This window comes from Choloepus didactylus, chromosome 2 (assembly GCF_015220235.1).
Source record: "Choloepus didactylus isolate mChoDid1 chromosome 2, mChoDid1.pri, whole genome shotgun sequence".
Lineage (NCBI taxonomy): Eukaryota > Metazoa > Chordata > Mammalia > Pilosa > Megalonychidae > Choloepus > Choloepus didactylus.
Genome location: NC_051308.1, coordinates 137,858,000 through 137,884,670, shown reverse-complemented (window position 1 = coordinate 137,884,670; position 26,671 = coordinate 137,858,000). Strand labels below are relative to the sequence as shown.

Genomic DNA, 26,671 nt, shown 5'->3' with positions numbered 1-26,671 from the left:
TTTTTAACAACTAATAAAAAAGATAATAAAAAGAAAAGTAAAATATCATACAATAGAATATAATAGTACTGTCAGACAACAACACCACTACCAAGAATCCCATATCCATCCTTATATCCCCCTCTCATACACATTTAGCTTTGTTATATTGCTTTGTTACATTTAATGGAAGCATATTGTAATGTTATTATTGACCATAGACTCCGGTTTGCTTTGATTACATCTTTTCCCCAATACCATCCCCTTTCCAACACTCCGCATGGTTGATATTCATTTGTTCTTCCATATGTAAGAATACTTTTATATTTGTACATTTGGTCACAATTATTGACCAATCCAGTTTTTACTAAGTTAAACAGTCCCAGTCTTTATCTTCTATCTTTACCTCAGATGTCATTCATGCCCCTAGCCCATCTCTTTCAGCTTTACTCATGGACATCTTTGTTCAGTGTAGTTACAATATTGTGCTACCATCACACAGTGTTATGCTATTTCTGGATCTATATAACCAATCCTGCTGAACAGTCTGTGGTCCTTCAGCATCAAATGCCCAATTTCTACCTTCTTTCTATCTCCTGGTAGCCTGTATTATCAGCTTTTAACTCTCAAGTTTCCTCATTAATACTATATCATGCTAGTGAGAATATACAGTATTTGTCCCTTTGTCCCTTTTGGAAGGTCACCTTGCCCTTCCAAATAAATTTGATTATTTATTTTTCTATTTCTGCAAAGTAAGTTGTTAGGCTTTTAATTGGTATTGCATTGAATCTATAAATCAGTTTCAGTAGAATTGATATCTTAATTATATTTAGTCTTCCAATCCATGAACACTGTAAATTCTTCCATTTTTTAGGTCCTGTTCAATTTCTTTTAGGAGTTTCTTGTAATTTTCTTTGTATAGGTCTTTTGTGGTCTTCATTAAGTTTATTCCTAAATACTTGATTCTTTGCTATTGTAAATGGAATTGTTTTCTTGATATTTCCTCTTGTTGCACATTACTTGTGTATAAGAACACTAAGATTTTTGCATGTTGATCTTGTAGCCTGCCACTTTGCTGTATGCATTGATTAGTTCTAATAGCTTTGTGGTAGATTTTTCTGGATTTTCTAAATATAGAATCATGTCATCTGCAAAGAGTGAAAGTTTTACCTCTTCCTGTCCAAGTTGGATGCCTTTTATTTCTTTTTCTTGCCTAATTGCTCTAGATAGAATTTCCAGCACAATGCTGAAAAACAATGGTGACAATGGGCATCCTTGTCTTGTTTCTGATCTTAGAGGGAAAGCTTTCAGTCTCTCCTCATTGAATATGATGTTAGCTGTGGTTTTTCATACATTGCCTTTATTATAATGAGAAAATTACCTTCTATCACTATTCTTTGAAGTGTTTTCATCAAGAAAGGATGTTGAATTTTGTCAAATGTTTTTTCTGCATCAATCAAGATGATCATGTGGTTCTGCTTCTTTGAATTACTGATGTGGTGTATTATATTAATTAATTTTCTTGTGTTGAACCAGCCTTGCATACCTGGAATAAATCCCACCTGGTCATGGTGTATAATTCTTTTAATATGCTGCTGGATTCAATTTGCAAGTATTTTGTTGAGGATTTTTGCATCTATATTAATTGAAGTATTGGTCTATAATCTTTCTTTGTAGTGTCTTTGTCTGATTTTGGTATTAGGGTGATTTTGGCTTCCTAGAATGAGTTGGGTAGCTTTCCCTCCTCTTCAATTTTCTTGAAGATTTTGATCAGTATTGGTACTAATTCTTTCTTGAATGCTTGATAGAATTCACTTCTGAAGACATCTGATCCTGGGCTTTTCTTTTGGGGGAGCTTTCTGATGACTGACTCAATCTCTTTGCTTATGATTGGTTTGTTGAGGTTGTCTGATTCTTCTGGAGTCAATGTTGGTTTTTTATGCTTTTATAGGAAGTTGTCCATTTCATCTAAGTTGTCTAGTTTATTATCATAGTTGGTCACAGTATCTTCTCATTGTCTCCTTTGTTTCTGCAGGGTCAGTAGTTATGTTTCCTTCCCCATTTCTGATTACATTTATTTGCATCTGCTGTCTCTCTCTCTCTCTCTCTCTTTGTTAGCCTAGCTAGGGGTCAATCAATTTTGTTGATTTTCTCAAAGAACCAACTTCTGGTTTTGCTGATTCTCTCTATTGTTTTCCTCTTCTCAATTTCACTTATTTCTGCTCTAATCATTATTTCTTTCCTTCTGTTTGTTTTGCAGTTAGTTTTCTGTTCTTTCTCTACTTCCTCCAGGTGAAGAGTTAATTCCTCAATTTTTGCTCTCTCTTCTCTTTTAACATAGTCATTTAGGGCAATAAATTTAACTCTCAGCATCACCTTTGCTGCATCCCATAAGTTTTAATATGTTGTGTTTTCATTGTCATTTGCCTCAAGGTATTTACTAACATGTCTTGTAGTTTCTTCCTTTACCCACTGGTTTTCTAACAATGTATTGTTTAGTCTCCATATATTTGTGAATTTCACCATCTTCTTCTCCCTGTTATTTATTTCCAACTTAATTCCATTATGATCTGAGAAAGTGTTTTTTATAATACCAATATTTTTAAATTTGTTGAGACTTGCTTTGTGACCCAACATATGGTCTACCCGAGATAATGTTCCATGAGCACTCGAGAAAAATGTATATCTTGATGTTGTGGGGTGTAGTGTTCTATAAATGTCTATAAAGTCTAGTTCATTTATCATACAATTCAACACCTCTGTTTCCTTAAGGATCCTCTCTCTATATCTTCTGTACATTGATGACAGCAGTGTATTGAAATCTCCAACTATTATTATAGAGGTATGTACTTCTCCTTTCTGTGTTCTCAATGTTTGCCTCATGAATTTTGGGGCACTCTGGTTTGGTGCATAAATATTTATGATTGTTATGTTTTCTTGATGAATTGACCCTTTTATTAATATATAGTGTCCTTCACTGTCTCTTTTAATTATTTTACCTTTGAAGTCTAACTTGTCTGATATTAATATAGCTACTCCCACTTTTTTGGGGTTGCTGTTGGCATGAAATATCTTTTTCCAACCTTTCACTTTCAGTCTATTTTTGTCCTTGTGTCTTAAGTTGAGTATCTTTAGACAGCATATAAATGGGTCCTGTTTTTAAATCCATTCTGCCATTCTGTGTCTTTATATTTAGGAGTTTAATCCATTAACATTTAGTGTTATTACTGTATGAGCAGTACTTTCTTCTACCATTTTTCTTTTGGATTTTATTTGTCATTTCTTATTTTTTCCTCTCTCTCTTTTACCCTTCCTCATAATCTTCTACACTTTTCTCCAAATCTCTCTCTCATGTCTTTTCCTATCAGCCTGTAGCACTCCCTTTAGTATTGTAGTAATGTCAGTCTCTTATTCACAAAGTCTGTCAGTGTCTGTTTGTCTGAAAATATTTTAATCTTTCCCTCATTTTTGAAGGACAGTTTTGCCAAATACAGAATTCTTGGTTGACAGCTCTTCTCTTCCAGTATCTTAAATAAATCATGCCACTGTCTTCTTGCCTCCATGGTTTCTGTGCAGATATCTGTACATAGTCTTATCAAGATTCCCTTGTATATGATGGTTTGCTTTTATCTTTCTGTTTTCAGAATTCTCTCTTTGTCTTTGACATTGGACAATCAGATCAGTAATTTTCTTGTTGTAGGTCTTTTGAGATCTATTCTCTTTGGGGTACACCATACTTCCTGAATCTCTAATTTGCTTTCTTTCATAAGTTAGGAGATTTTCAGTAAATATTTATTCTATTATTCTTTCTGCAATTTTCACCTCTCTTCTCCCTCTGGGACACCCATGACACATATATTTGTGAGCTTCATGTTGTCACTCAACTCCCTAAGATCCTGCTCATATTTTTCCATTTTTTTCATCATCTATTCTTTTGTGTTTATGAATTCAAATGTCTTGTCTTCCAATTCACTGATCCTTTCTTCTACCTGTTCAAATCTACCATTGTATCCCTCCATTGTCTTTTTCATCTCCTACATTATGCCCTTCATTCCCATAAGTTCTGACATTTGTTTTTTCAAGTTTATGAATTCTTCTTTATGGTTATCCAGTGTCTCCCTTATATCCTTCATCTCTTTTGCTATATCTTCCTTCAGTTCATTAACTTGATATTTGAATTGATTTGGGTGATTTGTTTGATCTTCCTTCAATTAATTGAATTGATTTAGCATTAGTTGCCTCAACTCCTGTATCTCAGTTGAACTATTAGTTTGTTTCTTTGGCTGATCCATATTTTCATGTTTCCTAGTATGGCTAGTTATCTTAAGCTGTCCATGCATTTAACTTTCTTGATTAGGTTATTCTGGAGCTCATTTTCACTCTTTTACCTAGAGTTTTCTTGTTGATTGACTTTGTTCTATAACCTTTGGTGTTCAGTTCACCTTATTATAGGCCTCTAACTTAGGTTTTATTTAGTTGATCAGAGTTTGTCACCTCTTGTTTTTCTGTTTCTTGCCCTGCCTCTATGTATCCTTTTTGTGTGAGGATCTCCTCAGATATGGTCCACCCCAGTCAGGTTTTCCCAATCCAAAGAGGCCCAGGTCTCAGGAGGAGGGTATGGAATTTCCATGAGAATGAAACCCTCCTGTGAGGCCTTTAGATTCTGTGCTTTTCCTATCCTGTCCAACAGGTGGCACATGCCCACCCACAGCTCTCCCACCAATGTAAAGAGGTATGGAGCCTTTAGTTCTCCCAGTGACCCTCACCCTGTCAGGAGCATGGCTGGCTGAAGTTGGTTTCTGAATTCCAGTCCCTTGGGTCTTAGTTCACAGAAGGAGGGCTGCCACTGGAGCTGGACCATGTCCCCATTCTCTTGGGGAAATTATGACCTTTAGCGAATTGTCTCCTTCACTAAACTCATTACTTTGCCTCTCAGAACTATCGCAGTTCTGCTCTTGCCTGGGCCCAAATTGCAAGTCTTTGAGGCCTTCTGTAATGGGATAACTTGAATACTGTTTTTCAAAAAGATAAAAGAAAAATAAAAGATCCATTATAGACGATTTAAAGAAAAGTGTTTCAATTCCGTCCTTGCAGTTCTCATGGAGTATTAAAATGCAAAGAGATGAGGAGTTGGAGAGCAATTGAGGTGCAAAAAAAAACAAATGTAAAAACTGTCTTTTCAGAGAAGGGCCCTTTCCCCCCAGGTTTGCATATGTGCCTCATTCTGTTTGAACCCAGCCCTTCTCTGTATTATGTTCATCCCCAACTCCAAAAGACTCCGTTTTTGTTTTTGTTTATTTTTTGTTGTTTTTGCTAGCCCCATCTTCTCTCGGCTGAGCTGACTGCCCCAGATTCTCCAGAGTCTGGTCTGTTTATCTATGGTTGGAATTTTTGTTCAGCAGTCTGAGTTTGTTAATCAGTTCTGCAACTCAGTTCTCCATCCTTGTTCCCAGCACAGATGGCCCCTCCTTCCCCAGCAGACCAGCAACAACAGTCCTTTATCTCTGTCTGGGCAGCCTGGCCATGAGAACTTACAGATTTCACTGATGTCAGCTGTTCCACACACTGGAGACTGTTGTATGATGCATGTCCGAACTCAGGTTCCCCTGAGGTGTCCATTCCACACAGTTCCTGGCTATCTACTAGGTGTTCCAGAGGAGTAACTAAAACACACACTTCACAACTCTGCCATCTTTCCCCACCCCCTTCTGTATATAATTTTGATATAATTTGTTTGCAGTTACAATGGGGCCAATGTTTAACATTGTCAATCTGTAAAATCATGTTTGATTAGATACCTGCTTAAATTCAGTAGCATACACATGCACTGTTACTATACTCCTATATCCCCACCTTTTTGTTATACAAATTATACATTGCATGTCCAATACCATAGATTTAAAATTACTTTTTATCCTTTGCATTTTAGATCCTGTAAGAAGTAAAAAGTGGAGTTATATAACAAAAAAATGCAATAGTATCAGCATTTAAATTTATCCATACAGATGCTTTATCAGAGGCCTCACTTCTTTATGCTGCTAAAATCTACTACCTAGTGTCCTTTCCTTTCTATCTGAAAAATTCTCTTTAACATTGCTTGTAAAGCATATCTAGTGGTAATGAACTCCCTCAGCTTTTGGGTATTTGGGAAATAGTATCATTGAAAATAAAATTCTTGGTTAGCAATTGTTTTCTTTCAGCACTTTAAATATTTTGTCCCACTACCTTCTTGCTTCCATGGTACCTGATGAGAAATTGGCACTTAATTTTATTGGCACTTCCTTGCACATAACACATTGCCTTTGCCATCAGCTTTCAGAACTCTGTCCATGTCCTTGGCATTCAAAGGTTTGACCACTACATGTCTGGGTATGTTCTTTAACGTTTTTGCTCTATGGGGTTCATTCGGCTTCTTGAATGTCCACATTCATTTCCTTTCTTAATTTTGAAGTTTCTACCATTATTTTGAATAATATCTACATTATTTTGAATGTACCTTCTTTCCTCTTGTCTCTTTCTTCTCCTTCTGTGACTCCTATAATGCATATATTGGTATGCTTGATTGTGTCCCAGAGGTTCCTCAGACTGTTCACTTTTTTCATTATTTTTCTTTCTACTCCTCAACCTGTATCATTTCAATTGTCTTGACTTTGAATTTACAGATTCTTTCTTCTGCAACTCCAATCTTCTGTGAAAAATATCCAGGGAATATTTCATTTCAGTTGTTTTGGTCTTCAATTCCCATATTTCTATGTGTTTACTTTTAAAATTTCTGTTTTTTTATTGTGATTTTCATAATTGTTCATTGTTTCCCTGACATTCTTTAGTTCTTTCTTTATGTTTTCTTTTACATCCTTGAGCATATTGAGCATCAATTTTTAAAATCTTTGATTTTAATCTTTGATCATTGGTGGTTTCTGGATTTTTATCTTGTTCCTTTGGATGGGCCATCATTTCCTTTTTCTTTACTATTTTTTAAACTTTGTTGAACATGTATATTTTAATATTTTAAAGTGTTAACTCTGGAATTTAGTTCCTGAGTTGTCTGTTCCTTAAAGTTGTATCCAGCTGGTGATATGAAAGGGGTTTTCTTGAGTGTCATGAGCTAATAAAAATAAACAAATCACAGCAAAAAAAAAAAAAGTCACCTTTCACACTCTTTGTAAATTGCTTCTGCATTGTCTGGTGCTTTCTTTCAGAGGCTAGTCCTCCTATCACGAATATTAGCCTGAGGCAAAAGTGGGTGTCCTATACATCTTTTCTGAGCCTGCATATTGTCCTGGGCTTGCAGTTGTGGCCTTAGTCATTCCCCCATTTACAAGAATCCAACTGCCCACTCCACTCACTATAAAATAGGCATTTCCCCATCTGGGTGCTCTATTGTATGACTTAAAGCAGCTAAGCATTTATCCCAGGCCACTTGACTAAATTGTTTCTTATATTGCTTTAGCTGTCAGAAGCTGCTTCTGCTACAAGAATATTCTAGGAAGGCAGTGCAGAGAGATGTTTCCCAGTTCAGTCTTTGAGGATGCCACTTGATAGATTGGCACCAACATACAGACACCACATATGAACATAGGAATTTTTCTTTTCCCCTTATTATAGGGCCAGGAACACATGGTGGGAGTGCAGACTGGCTCCAAACATTAGGGAGGGTGAGAGATGGGCCAGCAAGGTTTCCACAAGCTTGTCCAACCAAGTTTTTTAAAATGTAATTTTATTGAAATATATTCACATACCATACACTCATCAAAAGTGTACAATAATTGTTCACAGTTTCATATATAGTTATGCATTCAACGCATTTTGAACATATTCATTTCTCCAAAAAATAAAAATGAAAATAATAAAAATGAAAGTAAAAGACAACACACAAAGCAATCCATACTCCTCCTCCCTTCCTCAGTCACTTTTTTTTAATTTTTTTAATTGAAATATATTCACATGCCATACAATCATCCAAAGTGTAAAACAATTGTTCACAGTATCATCATATAGTTGTGCATTCATCACCACAATTTTTGAATTTTCATTACTCCAAAAAATAAAAATAAGAATAAAGTAAAAGGAACACACAAAATATCCCATATCCCCCTCCTCCATATTGTTCATTTACTTTTTGCCCCCATTTTTCTACTCATTTGTCCATACACTGGGAAAAGAGAGTGTGAGCCATAGGGTTTTCACACTCACACAGTCACACAATATAAGCTATATAATTATATGACTGACTTCATGAATCAAGGATACTGGATTTCAGTTCAACAGTTTCAGATATTTCCTTATAATTATTCTAATAAACTAAAAACTAAAAAGGGATATCTATATAATGCATAAGAATTATCCCAGAATATGCTCTTGACTCCATTTGAAATCTCTCAGCAACTGAAACTATTTTGTTTCAATTCTCTTCCCCCTTTTGTTCCAGAAGGTTTTCTCAATCACATAATACATGGTCCAAGCTCATCCCTGGGAGTCATGTTCCACATTGCCAGGGAGATTTATACCCCTGGGAGTCATGTTCCATGTAGGGGGGAGGGCAGTGAGTTTACCTGCTGAGTTGACTTAGAGAGAGGCCACATCTAAGCAACAAAAGAGGCCCTCTGGGGGTGACTCTTAGGCACAATTATGAGTAGGCTTAGCCTCTCCTTTACAGTAACAAGCTTCATAAGGGCAAGCCCCAAGATCAATGGCTTGGTCTACTAAGCTGGTAGTCCCCCATGTTTGCAAGAATAACAGAATTCCCCAGCTGGGGAAGTTTAATATTTCCACATTTTCCCCCAGTGCTTCAAGGGGGTTTTGCAAATACTTTTTGTTCTCTGCCCAAATTACTCTGGGTTTTATTGGGGCTTCATATTAACCTGAACAAACTAACAAGGTCACACTCCCTAGTCAAGATTCCATGTAATAATGGCATTTGAGTAAACTGACCATACAAGTTAAATTATATAGTGTGCTACAGAAAATATAGCTTTTACACTATGTAACCATCTCTACCTTTGGTCCCACACAGAAGCCAAAGTTGTAAAACATGGTTAATATCTTCCTCTACCCTTTAGTCTGATCTACCCCATTCTCAACAAAGTCCATTTCATTCATATCTCCAAAGTCTGATCTCCTTTTCACCCTCTTTAACAGTTGATTCATGGTGCAATGCCAACACTGACAGCTGTCAAACTCTGACTCTGAGTCCCAGGTGCCGCACAAATACCCAAAGCTCCAGGGACCATCCATATCACACACCAACAGCTCAGAATCTCAAAATTTAGAAATTACTGCTACAACTCATGAATAAATGTTACCGATGTAAGAGCTTACAATCTAGGAACCTTTACATAAGCCTTCACCTAATAACCCATGCCCCCAGATTCAATTCTCAGAGTTTACACATGGTTATTTGTCCATATTAGTGAAGTATATTAATGTGTGTCTTTTCATTTCTGGCTTATTTCACTCAACCTACTGTCCTCATGGTCCATTGACTTCATTGCATACCTCACAACTTCATCCCTTCTTGCTGCTCCCTCATGCAAAAATGTTCTTATATTTGTGTATTTAATCACACTCATTGACCAATCTAGGCTTCACTAAGTTACACAGTCCAAGTCTTCTATCTTCTATTTTTCTTTCTGGTGTCATACAGATCCCTAAACTTCCTCTTTCAACCATATTCACAGTCATCTTTTTTCAGTGTACTTACAATATTATGCTACCATCACACACTATTGTGCTATCCATTTCTAGATCTACATAACCAATCCTCTAGAACATTCTATACTCCTTCAACATCAAATGTCCAATCTCTATCTTCTTTCTCTCACCCGACATCTTTATTTCTAAACTCTCCTCCAAACCTCTCTCTCCTGTCTTTTCCTATCTGTCTGTAGCACTCCCTTTAGTGTTTCCTGTAGTGTCTCCTGTTTATGAACTCTCTCAGTGTCAATTTATCTGTAAATATTTTAAACTCTCTCTCATTTTTGAAAGACAGTTTTGACAGATATAGGATTCCTGGTTGGCAGTTTTTCTTTTTCATTATCTTGAATATGTCATACTGCTGCCCTCTTGCCTCCATGGTTTCTGCTGAGAGATCTGCACTTAGTCTTATTGAGCTTCTCTTGTATGTGATGGATTGCTTTTCTCTTGCTTTCGGAATTCTCTCTTTGTCTTTGACATTTGAAAATCTGATTAGTAAATGTCTTGGAGAAGGTCTATTTGGATCAATTCTGTTTGGGATATGCTGTGCTTCTTGGATCTGTAATTATGTCTTTCATAAGAGTTGAGAAATTTCTATTGATTATTTCCTCTATTTTTCCTTCTATTGCTTTTCCCTTCTCTTCTTCTGGGACATCCATTACATGATTATTCAGGTGCTTCATGCTGTCATTCAGTTCCCTGAGACCCTGCTCATATTTTTCCATTCTTTTCCCTATCTGTTCCTTCATGTGCAGAATTTCAGATGTCCTGTCCTCCACCTCACTGATCCTTTCTTCTGCCTCTCCAAGTCTGCTGTTGTATGTCTCCATTGTGTTTTTCATCTCTTCTATTGTGCCTTTCATTCCCATAAGTTCTGCCTTTTGTTTTTTTCAAGCTTATGAGTTCTTCCTTATGATCACCCAGTATCTTCTTTATATCCTACATTCCATTTGCCACATTCTCTCTCACCTCATTGATTTGATTTAAAAGATTTATTTGAACATCTATAACTCATTGTTTCAACTGCTGAATCTCAGTTGAAATGTTGGTTTCTTCCTTTGACTGGGCCATATCTTCCCATATCATGATGTGGCTCATGATATTTTGCTGGTGTCTAGGCATCTGATTTTCTTGATTGTTTTATTCCAGAGGTTGTTTTCTCTCTTTTGCCTAAGGTTTTTTTGTTGGTTGACTTTGATCTCTATATTTTCTTTTTTCTCTCCCTGGCCATTTTTCAGATTGGCTCTGCCCTCCAGTCTTCTCCCCCAAATCAGGCACCCACCTAGGCATGCCACAGGGATTGGAGGTAAGCAAATGGGTACCCCAGCAAGTTCACTGTGTGTGGTAATAAAAAACTGCTGGCTTCCAGTGCTGCTCTATTTTCCACTGGCTAACAAGACCTGGGTTTGTTTTGGGGCCCTACTTTAACAGTTGGATCTTCCCTATTTCTCAGCCAAAACAGTGCTGGCTTTCTGTACAGGGCATGTAGACCAGCCCCTGTGTTCCTAATGAATGGTCTAAAGCATCTTCTAAAAAGTATTTCCTTCCCTTGCACTTTCTAGATTGTCCACCAGACAGCATTGTTTGGTAACTTAATTGTCCTCAGAGGCTGCTTTGCCTGGCAACAGAGGTTTCATATGACCCAGTCAGGTGAAACTGCGGGAGTCCTGTGCCCTTATTTTGCTGACCAAAATCTGGCTTGATGTGGGAAAGCACTCCCTCAGCCAACCTAGCACTCCAACTATCTCCAAGGCAAGGAAATGGCCACCAGTTGCTGCTTCCCTCAAGGGTGAAGGAAAGGCTTTCAGACTCAGGGTTGGAAATGCATCTCTGTCCATGTTTTCTCAGACTCTTTGTCCCTCACTGATCTGTGCCTTTAAATGTCCTCCCCTGTCCACTGGGTCTTCAAATAGTGAGGACATTTTTCACTGCTGTGAGATTTTAAAATCTATGTCTCTGGTGGGAGAGTTCCTGTCTGCTGTTTCTGTGCTTTTCCCCACATGGAGACTGTTCTAGTTTGCTAATGTTGCCAGAATGCAAATCACCAGAAATGGATTAGCTTTTACAAAAGGGGGGCTATTTGGTTACACAGTTACAGTTTTAAGGCCATAAAGTACCTAAGGTAACACATCAACAATCAGGTACCTTTACTGGAGGATGGCCAATGACATCTGGAAAACATCTGTTAGCTGGGAAGGCAAGTAGCTGGGGTCTGCTCCAAGATCTGGTTTCAAAATGACTTTCTCCCAGAACATTCCTCTTTAGGTTTCAGCTCCTCAAAAATGTCACTCTTAGTTGCTCGTGGGGTATTTGTCCTCTCTTAGCTTCTCTGGAGCAAAAGTCTGTTTTCAAAGGCCATCTCCAAAATGTCTCTGAAAGCTGAAGCTCCTCTCTTAGTTCCTATGTGTTCTTCATAGTGTCCCTCTTGGCTGTAGCAAGCTCACTCCTTCTGTCTGAGCTTTTATAGGGCTCCAGTGAACTAATCAAGGCCCATGCCCAAGGTGTGGTGGGGCCACACCTCCATGGAAATTATCTAATCAGAGTTATCACCTACAGTTGGGTGGGTCACATCTCTATGGAAACACTCAAAGAATTATAATCTAAGCAACACTAAAATGTCTGCCCACACAAGATTGCATCAAAGATAATGGCATTTTAGGGGAAATAATACATTCAAACTGGTACATTCCACTCTCTGGACCCCAAAATGACATGATCTTTCCATATACAAAATACATTCACCCCATCACAATATCACAAAAGCTTACATCATTTCAGTAACAATAAGATTCCCATCAAAATCAGTTACAGGTGTGGTCTGTCCTAATACAAAATTCCTCTCTACCTGTGGACTTGTGAAACTTAGAACAAGTTATCTGCTTCTAATATACAAAGGAGGGACATTCATAGGATAAACATTCCCATTGCCATAACGAGAAACCGAAAGGAAAACAGGGTTAACAGGACCAAAACAGTTCCTAAAACCCATAGGGCAAACTCCATTAGATTTCAAAGTCTGAGAGTCATTTACAGAATGATGTTGCATCCTTGGGGCTTCAGAGAGTGGGAGTCTAAACCTTCCTAAGGGCCTTTGCAGCAACCCTTTCCTCTCCAAACGCTGGGGTGAGTGCTCCAACATATCCACACATTGGGGAGACCATCTTCTTGACCCCCCCCACCTCAAACATCTGGGCAGCACTTGGACTCTCTTCCACATCTGGGGCACATGCTCAACCCCTTCAGAACAGTGGGGTGGCAGCCAGGCCCTCCCCAGTCCCCTGGGAATGTGCAACACCTTCTCTGAGGCCTGAGGTGGCAATATTCTTCATGAACATTGAGGTGGAAGGCCCATGCTCAACCTCTGGGGCAAACTTACCCTTTCCATGCATGTGGGCCACTCCACTCTCCAAGCCCAAGACCTCCTGACTCCAGACCTCAACTTCCCTGGCTCTGTCTTTGAAGAAATTTTTCCTTCAATTTGTTCCTTGTCTGTCTCCTCGAGTCTAGACCAGCAGCGGCTCTATCTATAAAGATCTCACAAAAATTCTGTTGGCTTTTCATGAAGCATACAAGGGTCAAAGCCATCAGACAATAGGACTTCCCACAAATCCTTCCTGGATAACTCCATCTCCAATCCTGGATTGTACTGAAATGGCAGTCAGTTCCATGTTTGGTTAAATCCTCATGTGGTGCTATAGCTTCTGGGGTTCCACCCCTTAGAAGCCTGGAATTTTCCAAACCATCAGTTTCTGGTTTCTTTGAACCCAAGTTTCAGTTCTAAGTTTATCTCTCTCCACTTGCATTTTACTATAAGCTGCAAGGAGAAGCCGTGCTATATCCATAACTTTTAGTTTCAAAATCTCATCAGCCAAGTATCTCAGCTCATTGCTCTCAAATTCTTTCTTCCATCCAACACCAGGACTCAATTTTGCCAAATTCTCTGCCACTTTTAAACAAGGATCACCTTCTTCCAGTTTGCAATGTCACATTCAACATTTCTGTTGAAGTCCTCATCAGAAGTATCTTTAGAGTCCATATTTCCACAAACAGTCTCTTCAAAGCAGTTCAGGCCTTTTCTAACAAGCTCCTCACAATTCTTCCAGAATCTTCTCCTTATCTATTTAAAATTCCAACATGTCTGAATTGCAGCAGCACCAGCACCCCACTCTCAGTACCAAAATCTGCTCTAGTTTGCTAATGCTGCCAGAATGCAAAATACCAGAAATGGATCGACTTTTATAAAAGGGGGGATTATTTGGTTACACAGTTATAGTCTTAAGGCCATAAAGTGTCCAAAGTAACACATCAACAATTGGGTACCTTCATTGGAGGATGGCCAATGGCATCCGAAAAACCTCTGTAAGCTGGGAAGGCATGTGGCTGGTGTCTGCTCCAGAGTTCTGGTTTCAAAATGGCTTTCTCCCAGGACATTCCTCCATAGGCTTCAGCTCCTCAAAAATGTCACTCTTAGTTGCTCGTTGGGTATTTGTCCTCTCTTAGCTTCTCTGGAGCAAAAGTCTGTTTTCAAAGGCCATCTCCAAAATGTCTCTGTAAGCTGAAGCTCCTCTCTCAGCTCTTGTGTGTTCTTCATAGTGTCCCTCTTGGCTGTAGCAAGCTTGCTCCTTCTGTCTGAGCTTTTATAGGACTCCAGTGAACTAATCAAGGTCCACACTGAATGGGCAGGGCCACATCTCCATGGAAATTATCTAATCAGAGTTATCACCTACAGTTGGGTGGGTCACATCTCTATGAAAACACTCAAAGAATTATAAGCTAATCAACACTCAAATGTCTGCCCACAGAAGACTGCATCAAAGATAATGGCATTTTGGGGGACATAATACATTCAAACTGGCACAGAGACCAAGTGAGGGGGAGGGGAGATGACTGGCTGGTCTGGGACAGAAAATTCCTACCTGATATTTCTTCTCTTTCTTCAATTTGGCATTTATGGGGTCTTTCTTCAGTCTATATTTTCCTCCAGAGTTTCAAATAATTCATAATTGTCCTCTTTTTCATTGAATCTCTGGAGAGAAGTCTTCAGTAGCTGTTTACCCATGTTGATGATGTCTCCCCCCAACCAAGTTTTGAAGCTGCATTTTCTTGATTCAGCACTTGTCCAATTACTGTTTTCCAATGTAACTGTTTTCCAGAGTTCTGAGGAAGGTGGCTTTGCCATTTTTTTGCTAGTTTTTCAAATATCCTCTGGTCAAACAGTACCCTGAAGGATCTTATGCTCCCCTCTTGGTCAATCAGAAGCCTATAGTGTTTTCTTTGTTCTTCATTTTTATAAACAGTTTTATTCACACACCATATAATCCATCTAAAGTGTAAAATCAAAGGCTCTTGGTATAATTACAGAGTTATGCATTCATCACCACAGTCCATTTGAGAACATTCTCAATGTTCAAAAACAAAAATCTCATACTCCTTATACCACTCCCTGTTACTGAGACTTAGGTTTGGCATAGCCTCTTTGTTACAATTGATGCAAGAATATTGCAATGTTACTGTTAACTATAGTCCATAGTTTGCATTAATTGTATTTTTCCCCATATACCACCCTATTATTAACTCCTTTTAATAGCAACATACATTTGTTCTAGTTCATGTAAGAATATTCTTATATTTGTACAATTAACCACAGTCATCATCCACAACAGGGTTCACTGTGCTAAACAGCCCCATGTTTTAGACTCTAGCTTTCCTTCTAGTGACATACACAAATCTAAACTTCCCCTTCCAGCCTAATCACACCCATTATTCAGTGCTATAAGTTACCCTTATAGTAATGTACTACCACTACCTCTATCCATTACCAAGCATTTACAATCAACCTTAGTAAAAATTCGGGAAACTAAGCATCAGCTTCCCATTCTCTATCCTCTTTCTAGCTTCTGGTAACCTATACCCTAGACTTTAGCCCCCAGAGTTGCTCATTATAATTAGTTCATATTATGATGGCTTATTTCACTCAATGTAATGTCCTCAAAGTTCATCCATATTATTGCATGCATCAGGACTTTGTTTTTCTTACAGCTGAATAATATTCCATTGCATGTATATACCATATTTTGTTTATCCATTTTTCAGTTGATGGACACTTAATTGTTTCCATCTTTTGGCAGTTGTGAATAGTGCTGCTATGAGCATCAGTGTGCAAATGTCTGTTAGTGTCCCTGATTTCAGTTGTTCTGAGTATATACCTAGTAGCAGGATTGCTAGTTCATATGGTAATTCCATACTTAGAAAAGCCTATAGTTTTTAATGATATAAAAAATACTTATGTTAGATCAAGAAAAAAATAAAACTGTGTATGTATATATACACACACACATGATCATAACTATAAAAATGTATATACAAAGACTGGTGGGAAATAGAGTGCAATGTTAATTATGAATGTATATGGACAGGAATTACAGATTATTCAAATTCTCCTAGCACCTTTTCTTTACCTTACAAATGTTTAACAAGTGTATCAGACATGTCTATAATTTCTTCTTCCAGACACACATTTTCTATAGTCTGCTGTAACCATAGACCCAAGAAAGGCAGACCTTTATGACCTTCTCACTCCCCTCCTCATATCCCACTGTGGAAAATCACTTGAGCCAAACCATCAAGGCACTGGTGGCCCATTGACAAATCTGAATCTTTAAAGAACAGGACTGAGACAGAGACTTTGTAATGAATTACCAACAGGATTAGTTGCTGTGCTGTCATAGTGTAGAGTTTTGGTAGTGTCTGCAAAGGGAATTTTACAAAATGATTAAAAGAGTTTGGGAGAGAGGGACAGAAATGAAGTAGATTAGCATCAGAGAGAAAGCTAGAAAGCAAATCCTTGGAATAACAGAAAGTGGTCTCATTTCCTGACATCTAAAGTTCAGTCCCCATGAGAGACCCATCATTACTCTTTTCTGTGGAATCCTGAGACCTCTGTATCCTTATAATAAAAGTCTTTTTTTTCTTGACTTAGTTTAAGTTGGTTTCTGTACCTTGAAACCAAAAGAACTCGATGGAATAAATGAAAGGAAATGTGACAGAACACATTAATATGTTCCCCTTCATATGCAAAATGGAATACAAATGAAATACCAGCTGGCAAAGTACAAGTTTCAATTGTGTCCCTGTGAATTTTTCATGTTGAATTCTGAAGTTATGGTGTTTTCTTTTCTGTGACTAGCTGAAATTTCACTTTATACTTCAAATTAAAATGACCATACTAGAGTATGTGAACACTGCATGTCAGAACTTTAAAATCTTATTATATACTTCTCTTTTTAGAGCCCATTAATGAATGATGTTATGCTAGTTTGTAACCAAAAATATAAAAAACATATGTAATAGTTACCATCTTTACTACAAAAGAGTCTGTGCCAGTTTTGATGTATTATGGCCCCCAAGATTCCATTATCTTTGACACAATCTTGTAGGGGCAGATTTATTAGTGTCGATTAGGTTAGAACCTATTGGTTCAGTGTTTCCATGGAGATGTTGCACAATCAACTGTAGGTTAGACCTTTCATCGGATTATTTCTATGGAGGTGTTGACCCACCCATTCAGAGTAGGTCTGTATTGGATCACTCAATTACTTTAAAAAGAGCCACACAGGCCCAGATGCAGAGTAGCTTGAGTGACATTTTGGAAGAGCTGCAGCCAAGAGGGGACAAAATCCCCAAGAGCAACATTTGGAGAATGCCATTTTTAAACACAACCTGGGAACACGTGGATGCCAGCCATATGCCTTCCAAGCTAACAGAGGTTTCCTGGACGCTAGTGGCCTTTCTCCAATGAAGGTATCTGTTGTTGATGCCTTACCTTGGACACTTTATGGCCTTAAGACTGTAACTTTGTAACCAAATAAACCCCCTTTATAAAAGCCAATCATTTCCGGTATTTTGCATGACAGCAGCATTAGCAAACTGGAACAGAGTTTTTTCCTCAAAGTTTACTGAATTAGCTGGCCACCCTAAAAATAACATGAAATGTTATTCAATAACTTATCCTCTCTGGAAAAGTTTATATTATTTTCTATATTTAACATTATTTATATAAGCAAATAGAACTGTCAAAATCTTTCATAAAGAAATGACTATATGATTGCAGCTCTTAAAAAGTTCTTAATCTAATAATAATTGCAACGTGTTTCCTTAAATGCAATAGTATGAGTATCTATAAAAGACCAGACTGACTAGAGAAGGGAGGGATTGCTTAAGGAACATGTTAGCCAGAAAAAAACTTCTTGGAAAAGATGATTGTTACAAAAGTATGGTATTTGGTACTGCCATATGTAACATACAATGGTTAAATTATGGAAGAAGTGGGCATGTCAATGCTCGTATATGTACCTTTGAGCTGGGTAAGTAGAGAGGGGTAATAATATCTGCTCTATTTTACAGCACATATTTTTTCTCATACTGTTGATAAGTAAGCCATGGACCTTAAAGATCAAAGGTGTTAACCAATGCTGCTTGCCTAGGTAGTAGCATAGTCTGTACTAGAATCCAGGTTTTCTGAATTCTATTTCAGAATTGTGTCACACTGCCTTAGTTTTCCAGCCTCCTAAGACATATACACACAACGGGGATGGTTTAAACAATGGGAATTTACTATATCCTGGAATTCTTGCTTCTTTCCAGGGTCAGCAGCATTCTGGCTGCTTGACATTCCTTGGGTTTCTTGGCTTTTCTTTTCCATGGAGATGTCCTTTCCTTTATCTTCTGTGTTCCATTGACTTCTGGCTTCTGGCTCCTTCCTGTGGCTTTCTCTTACTGTATCTGAATTTCTTCTGCTTATAAAGGATTCCCATAACCAGATTAAGGCCCTAATCTCATTCAGTTGGGCCACACTTGAACTAAAACAACATCTTCAAGAGATTCATTTATAATGGATTCACACACAGAGGAAGGCATACTAAGAACATTTATTTTCAGGAGTACATAATTCAACCTACTACACACACCGAACTACTTTTGGGGTTGTTTCTTGAATGAAAGTTTTAAATGCTTCAGGCAGAAAGGCCTGTCTGGAACATGGGTGTTTACTAATATGCTGATATTAATGAACTAGAAGTAACTGACAGAAGAACAATCATGATGGTGAGGAATTTTCAAAATCATATCTCATAAATAATCATAGTGGGTATGTGGAAATTTGACCTGGAAAAAATGTTATGGAAGCTAGGTGACAGAGGCATTTCAAAAAATGTTTGGTTAATGATAATGAGTAAACTGAATTAAGATGACTGAGAACTTTAAAAAGCTATGGGAAAACCATGGAGGCAAGAAGCTGTAATCAAAGAAACCCAGAAGAGAAACCAAAGACCAGCAGACACTGCCATGTGCCTTGCCATGTGGCAGAAGAGTTAAGGATCCCAACAGCCAGTTTTGGTGGTACTTGATTTGGACAGTATCCAAGACTCTAACCTTTAACCAGACATGGATTGCAGTTGAACTTCACCAAGCTGTACCTGGGTTTTTCCAACAGTAATTCTCTGCTTATTTGGATATCTCTCAATGAAACTGCCAGAACCATTTGTTGTGCCTTATTTAGCAGGACCACATAAAAATATGAGCCTCAGTGCAATCACAAAAGACATCCTTCTTCTTTGGACATACTCTTACCTAGCACTGCTGCTCCCTATGTTCATTTTCACAGATTACATCTGCTACAAGTCAGTTATCATCTTATAGGACATCAACTTCATCATGACCTGGGTGCTGCTTGTATTTGGTCAAGGATCAGTAGCCATGCACTTGCTGGAGGTCACCTCCATCACCAAAGTGGCCTCCTATGCCTACACATACAGCATGGTCAGCCCAGAACATTACCAGAGAGTTAGCAGATACCATAGGGGCATGATGTTGGTGGTCTACATGGTGGCCTCTTTGCTGGCCCAGGAACTGGTATCACTGGCCAACCTGTCATACTTTTACCTCAATGTCATATCCTTGGCCTTTGTCTCCATGGCCTTCCTTTTCTCCCTATTTCTACCAATGCCCAAGAAGAGCATGCTCTTTCATGAAATACTCAGCAAAGGAGTCCCTCAAATGCCGTCAGGAAAAGATGCTGTCTTACATGTGCCCCATAAGGATCATCAACCAGTCCTCCAATAGTCTTTCAACATTTTGGAGCCTATAAATGATGGCCAGTTGAGCAGCACAAAGCCAAAAAAATGTGGCATTGAGAGTTTTTGTGCAGTGGTTCCAAGATTTGAGGGAGTGCTACTCCTCAAAGCATCTTTTTTTACTCATTCCTTTGGTGGGCTTTATTCATGGCAGGTTTTAATCAGGTTTTGAACTATGTTAAAATCCTGTGGGATTCCAAGGCACCATTCCAAAGTTCTACAATATAGAATGGAGCAGTGGAAGCCCTTGCAATGTTGGAGGGGCCCTGGCAGCCTTCATAGTAGGCTACATGAAAGTCAACTAAGATCTTTTGGGAGAGTTGGTGTTGGGGATTTTCTCAGCAGCAGAGGCAAGTTCTCTATTTATCATGTATTACACAGCAAATATTTGGGTGTGCTATACTGCTCTTTTGATTTGCAAGTCAAGTTACATGCTTCTTATAACCATAGCAGCATTTCAGATCACAGTGAATCTCAGCATGGAACGCTATGCCCTGGGGTTTGGAATCAACACCTTCATTGCTTGGTGATCCAGACCATCCTAACTGTGACCATGGTTGACGACCAAGGCCTGGGGCTTTCAGTAAATATTCACAATTTACACAATCTATTCAGACAAATGCAAAAAGAAAGAATGTCGTTCTCCGACTGATCAGAATCCAAATGGATTGGTTGACCCAGCACCTGATATGAGCACAGTAACATGGTTTTAGCCCAGTCTCCCCTAACATGGAATCAGAGGATGAGAGACTGATTGAAAATATATGGTGCTATAAGTACATACTTAGGTGTTTTAATGTTTTGTCCTAGATTAAGATACAGCGAAAATGGGAAGCAGATGTTTAATGTGTCCAGAACTTTTAACTATGTTGAATTTAAATGTTTGGAAATGGACAGAGGTGATGGTAGTGCATGAGTGTAATTAACAGCACTGAATTATGACTGTGATTGTGGTTGAAAGGGGAGGTTTAGAGTCAAGTAAGCCACTAGAAGGAAAGCTAGAGGATAAAACATGGGACTATAGAACACAGTGAACCCTATGGTGGATGATAATGGTGATTAAAGGCACAGATATAAGAATGATCTTTCATGAACAAGAACAATGTATGTCACTATTACAAGGAGCTAGTAATAGAGTGGTATATGCGGAAAAATGCACCTATTGCAAACTACAGACTCTAGGTAAAAGTAATATTTTAATATTCTTCCATCAATAGTAACAACTGTACCACACCAGTCCTAAGGGTCAATAGTAGTGGGGATAAGGGTTATGGGATATTCTTGGGATTTCTTTCTTTCTGTGTGTGTGTAGGGGGGGGGACATTTTTTATTGCAAAATATAAAATATATTTAGGAAAGTGATAACTTTCAGAATATGGTTTAACAAGTATCTACAGAGAAAATCTCAAAGTATGGTATGGGTTACAATTCCACAATTTCAGTCATTTCTCTCTAGCTGTTCTAATACACCAGAGACTAAAAATAAGCATCTATATAATGTTTCAGCAGTCACAATCATTTGCAAAATCCTATCTTCTCTGTTACATCTCCTCCTCATTTGATCATTCTTTCAATCTTCAAGGATATTTGGCACTGACCATTCTAACTTCTTCATCTAAAAGGAGTGTTGACATTATGGGGTAGGGGAATGCAACTGGTTGATGTTCTTGGAGAGATTGGTACCTTTGGGTTTCAGGGCTTATAGGAACAATCTGAAAGTTTTAAGTTACTGAAAAATAAACTTAGTGAGTGAAACTTTTATAGTCTCAGATATGGTGCTGGGTATTCTTTAGAATTTTCAGGAATACTATTGGTTGGGGCTTGGCATAGTGTGGCAACCTGCAATATCTAGCTGAAGCTTGCACAAGAGTAGCCCCCAGAATAGCTTCTTGACTCTGTGTGAAATCTCTCAGCCACTGAAATCTTATTTTGTTGTTTCTTTTCCCCCTTTTTGGTCAGGAGGACATTGTCGATCCCATCATGCCCAGGCCAGGCTCATCGCTTGGGGTCATGTCCCACATTGTCAGGGAGACTTATACCCCTGGAGGTCATGGCCCATGCAGGGGGAAGGGTAGTGATCTAATTTGCAGAGTTGGCTTGGAGATACAGGCTGCATACAAGCAACAAAAAAGTTCTCTGTAAGTGACTCTTGGGCATAATTATGGGTAGGCTTAACTTCCCCATTAGAGAAATAAGTTCCATAAGAGCAAGCCTCGTGATCAAGAGCTTGGCTTATTAAATTGGGGGTCCCTAATGCTTGAGAGATGATTAGGTGGGGAAGTTCAAAAGTTCCATAATTTTTCTCCAGTCCCTGAAGGGACTCTGCTAATACTTTTTATTATCTGCACAACATACTCTCGAATGTATCAGGGTATTACCTGAAGCGATATAGAATTGCAAGATCTCATTTCCTATTCTATACTACAACTCAACAATAAAAGGAAAAACAGCTCAATTATAAATTGGGCAAAAGATATGAATAGACATTTCTCCAAAGAGAAACTACAAATGGCTAAAAAACACATGCAAAGATGTTCACCTTCATTAATCATTAGGGCAATGCAAATCAAAACCGCAATGAGATATTATCTCACACCTATAAGAATGGCTGCCATTAAACAAACAGGAAACTACAAATGGTGGAGAGGATGTAGAGAAATTGTAACACTTATTCATTGCTGGTGGGAATGTATAATGGTGCAGCTACTGGGGAAATCAGTCTGGTGTTTCATCAGAAAACTAAATGTCAAGTTGCCCTACAGTGCAGCAATTCCACTACTTGGTATATAACCAGAAGATGTGAAAGCAATGACACAGACATTCGCACACCAATGTTCATAGTGGCATTATTTACATTTGCCAAAATATGGAAACAATCCAAGTGTACTTCAACAGTTGAGTGAATAAAAAATGTGCTATATACATATGAAGGAATATTATGCAGCAATAAGAAGGAATGAGGTCCCTAAGCATGTGACAACATGGATGAATATTGAGGACATAATGCTGAGTGAAATAAGCCAGACACAAAAGGATAGATATTATCTGATTTCACTAATGTGAATCCCCTAGAAAAGGTAAACTCAGAGTCTTAAAATATAGAATATAAGGGACCTAGAGATGGATAGAAGCTTTAGAAGGGGAGTAGTTACCAAATAGGCACAGAGTTGTTAACAAGGTTGAACTTAAATCTATGGGAATTGATAGAGGGGATGGTAGTTTGTTCGTGGGGATGTAAGTAATAGTGCCATATTGAAGATGAATATGATGGAAAGGGGTTGTTTAAATTCATCTAGCTCACTGATTAGCACTACAAATATAAATAAATTCTTGAATGAACTATTTCAAAGGTAAGACACTTCTACAGAGAGTTAATAATAGAGTAATATGAGGGAAAATTACCCATTGCATGCTATGGACTATATTTAACAGGAATAATTTACTAGCACTACACCAATACTAGGAGTAAATAAATGGGGGTGTGTGAAAAGAGTTATGGGGTTTTGTGGGTTTTCTCTTTGGTGTGGGTATGTCTATCCATTTTTTTTTTTCTCCTTAGAGCAATGAAAATGGTCTAAAATTGAGAGTGATAATTATACAACTAAATGTGGATACTGTGAAATTTATTTTAGATAGAATATATACTATGTGAATATAACTCAACAAAATCTGCAGATTCAATATAAATAAATAAACAGAAAGATTTAAGTGCTAAAGAAAATGTGAAGAGAGAGGTATAATTATTTAATGTTGGTAGGGTAGGAGAATGGGGCAGTCCCTCTGGAGGTTAATGTGGTGGATCCATAGGAGGCTAAGTGTAGGGTTGCCATATGATTAGGAAAGCCCATTACTAGGGATATACTCAAAAGAATCGAAAGCAGGGACTTGATTAGACATTTTTACGCTGATGTTTATGATGGCATTTTTCATGATAGCTAATGATTAGAGGTGGCCGAGATGTACACCGACTGAGGAGCAGAAGGGCAAACAATGGTATATACATACAATGGGATTACATTATGTGGCTAGAGAAAGGAACAAAGTCTTGAGGCATGCAATGAGATGAATGAACCTTGAGAACAATATGTTGAGCAAAATATGCCAGAAACAAAAGGACAAATATTGCATGGTCTGCTTTAGAAAAATACTTATAAGAAAATTAGGGCCTAAATTGTAAGCTCTTACAGCAGTCACATTTGTTCCTGAGTTCTGAGGGTTATTTTTGAATGCTGAGTTACTATGCTCTATGTGTATAATCTGGCATTTCCCTGAAACTTTGGGTATCTGTGTGATACCTGAGACTCAGAATTGGAATTCTTCAGCTCTGAAAATCAGCATTACTCCATTCAGCTACTGATCTGGTTTGCTAATGCTGCCATTATAAAAAAATACCAGTAATGGACTGGCTTTTATAAAGGTGATTTATTAAGTTACAAGTTTACAGTTCTAAGTATCCAAACTAAGGCATCAACAAGATGATACCTTCACTGAAGAATGGCCGATGGTGTCTGGAACACTTCTGTCAGCTGGGAAGACACATGGCTGGCATCTGCTCTTCCTTTGCTCCCAGGTTGTGGTCCAAAATGGTGTTCTCCAAAATGTCTCTGGGTCTCTCTTAGCTTCTCTGGAGCAAACTCTAAGTTTCATCTTTTAGCTTAGCATCTGCAAATTCCTTCTGTCTGCATCTCCAACAATCTCTAAGTGTCAGCAAGCATCTGGGCCTTGACTTAGCATATCCTGGGGTGTTTTTCACCTCTCTGCTCTGTGTGAGCTCCCTTTAAAGGACTCCAGTGATTTCAGAATGGGCAGGGTCCATATCTCCATCGAAACAGTCAATCAAGAGTTCACATCCTAATCAAAAGGATTAATAACTCTGCCCCCATGAGATTGCATTACAGAATACGGCTTTTCAGGGGACATAATATATCCAACCTGGCACAGCTACTCTTTCTGTTTTTTTTAAAAAATTGTTTTGTTGTTGTAACTGTTGTTTTGAGTAATGAAAATGTTCTAAAATTGTGGTGATGAATACACAACTATGTGATGATACTGTGAACCATTGATTGTACACTTTGGATGGGTTATATGATGTATGAATGTATCTCAATAAAACTGCAAAAAATTAAAAGATACTGTGAAGGACTAAAAACAAATTAAAAAAAAGCTATTGGATGGAGAGAGATTTCAGTGGAGTTATAGGAAGTTGGGAAGCAGACACACAAAATTAATGTTAGTGCAGTAGACTGTAGAAATTGGTCATGATAATTATTTCATTCTTTTTATGAATGCCCCTTTGGAATGCAACTTTGAAGCCCTACCATATTTTTCTTTACCCTTCTAACTGGGCTGATGTCATGACTTGCTTTGGTCAAAAGGAAGTTGCAGAAATAACATTATGTGACTTACAAGCTTAAGCTTTTAAGAGTCCTCACAGCTTCATCTCTTGTCCCTCCTGGAATACTTAGCCATTATGCTGCGAATTCTGGACAACCTGCTGAAAATACAAAGCTCAGCCAATAGCCAGCACAAATTGCCAGATATGTGAATGAAGCCATTTGTTGTAGGCCAAATGTCCCTGCAAGATTCCTGTTCCCTGACTGTTCAATCAAACAGTAACCTAGTACTGCTATGGAGGGAGTTTGTAGATGTGATCAAGTGACCTTAAAATATGGAGATTATCCTGGATTATCAAAGCATGCCCAATGTAATCAGGAGCCCTTGAAAGTAGAAGAATGATTCAGAGAAATGTGGAACAAGGGAAGTCAGAGAGATTGCAAACATGAGAAGGATTCAATATACTGAGGCTGGCTCTGAGGCTCTGAGATTTATGGATCCACATGTAATGACCTGAGAGGAGAGTCTTCTAAAAGCTAAGGGCAATTCCCAACAGACTACCAGGAAGGAAATGAAGACCCCAGCCCAACCACAAGGAACTGGACTCTGCCAACAAACTGAATGAGCTTGGAAGCAGATTATTCCTAGAGCCTCCTTATAAAAACCCCAGCCAGCTGGCACCTTGATTTTGGCTTTTTGAAATATACAGCAGAAAAACCAGCCAAGACAGCCCATGCTTCTGACTTATAGAACCATGAGATAACAAATTTGTATTAAGCCAATAAATTGGTGTTAATTTGTTATAGCAGTAATAGAAAACTAATACACCATCTTAGACCATCTAACCCCAGTTGACAGCCACATGGAAGACTATAGCCACATGGAGATTGCAGCAAAGCCTAGCCTATTTGCTGACCCACAGAACTGATTGGTGTGTTAAGCCACTAACTTTCTGGGGTAGTTTGCTATACAGTAATAGATAATTGATAAAGACTGGTTATCTGGTCTGTGGTGCTAAAAACCTAAAACATATGGCATGGGACTTTTAAGACTGGGTGAAGAGTAGAGAGGAAACTGTTAGTAAAGGTGAAAAAAGAGTGAGAAACTGCTATAAGAAGTTAGTAGTAGAAACTGTGTGACCAGATGATATATCCCAGTGAGGGTGTGTATATATATATATATATATATATATACATACACACACTCTGAGAAGACCACAGTCAAGTCCCTGGGGAACAGCAACATTTAAAGCATCCATAGAGAAAAATGCTGTCAATATAGGAGACTGGTAAGTACTGTCTGAAGAATTAGACAGAGAAACAGGAAAGAGCAATTCAAGTGAATCAATGTTCAAGGAGGAACCAGAAAGTTCTTTGTGATCAATTTGACAATATGTACTCCTGGCCTTAAAAATGTGCATAAATTTTAATTTACAATTACACTTTGGTCAAATTAACCTAAGGAAAATCAAAAAATATTTTGATTGCCAAAGAAAATTTCAAAAACAACCAAAGCATCAACGAGTACTGATTAAA

At 38.2% G+C, this 26,671-nt stretch overlaps 1 pseudogene; it reads left to right on the top strand.

Annotated features, from left to right (window-relative positions):
• Window positions 1–19,131: 19,131 nt before the first annotated feature.
• LOC119513448 lies at window positions 19,132–20,454 on the top strand (annotated as a pseudogene).
• Window positions 20,455–26,671: the final 6,217 nt, after the last annotated feature.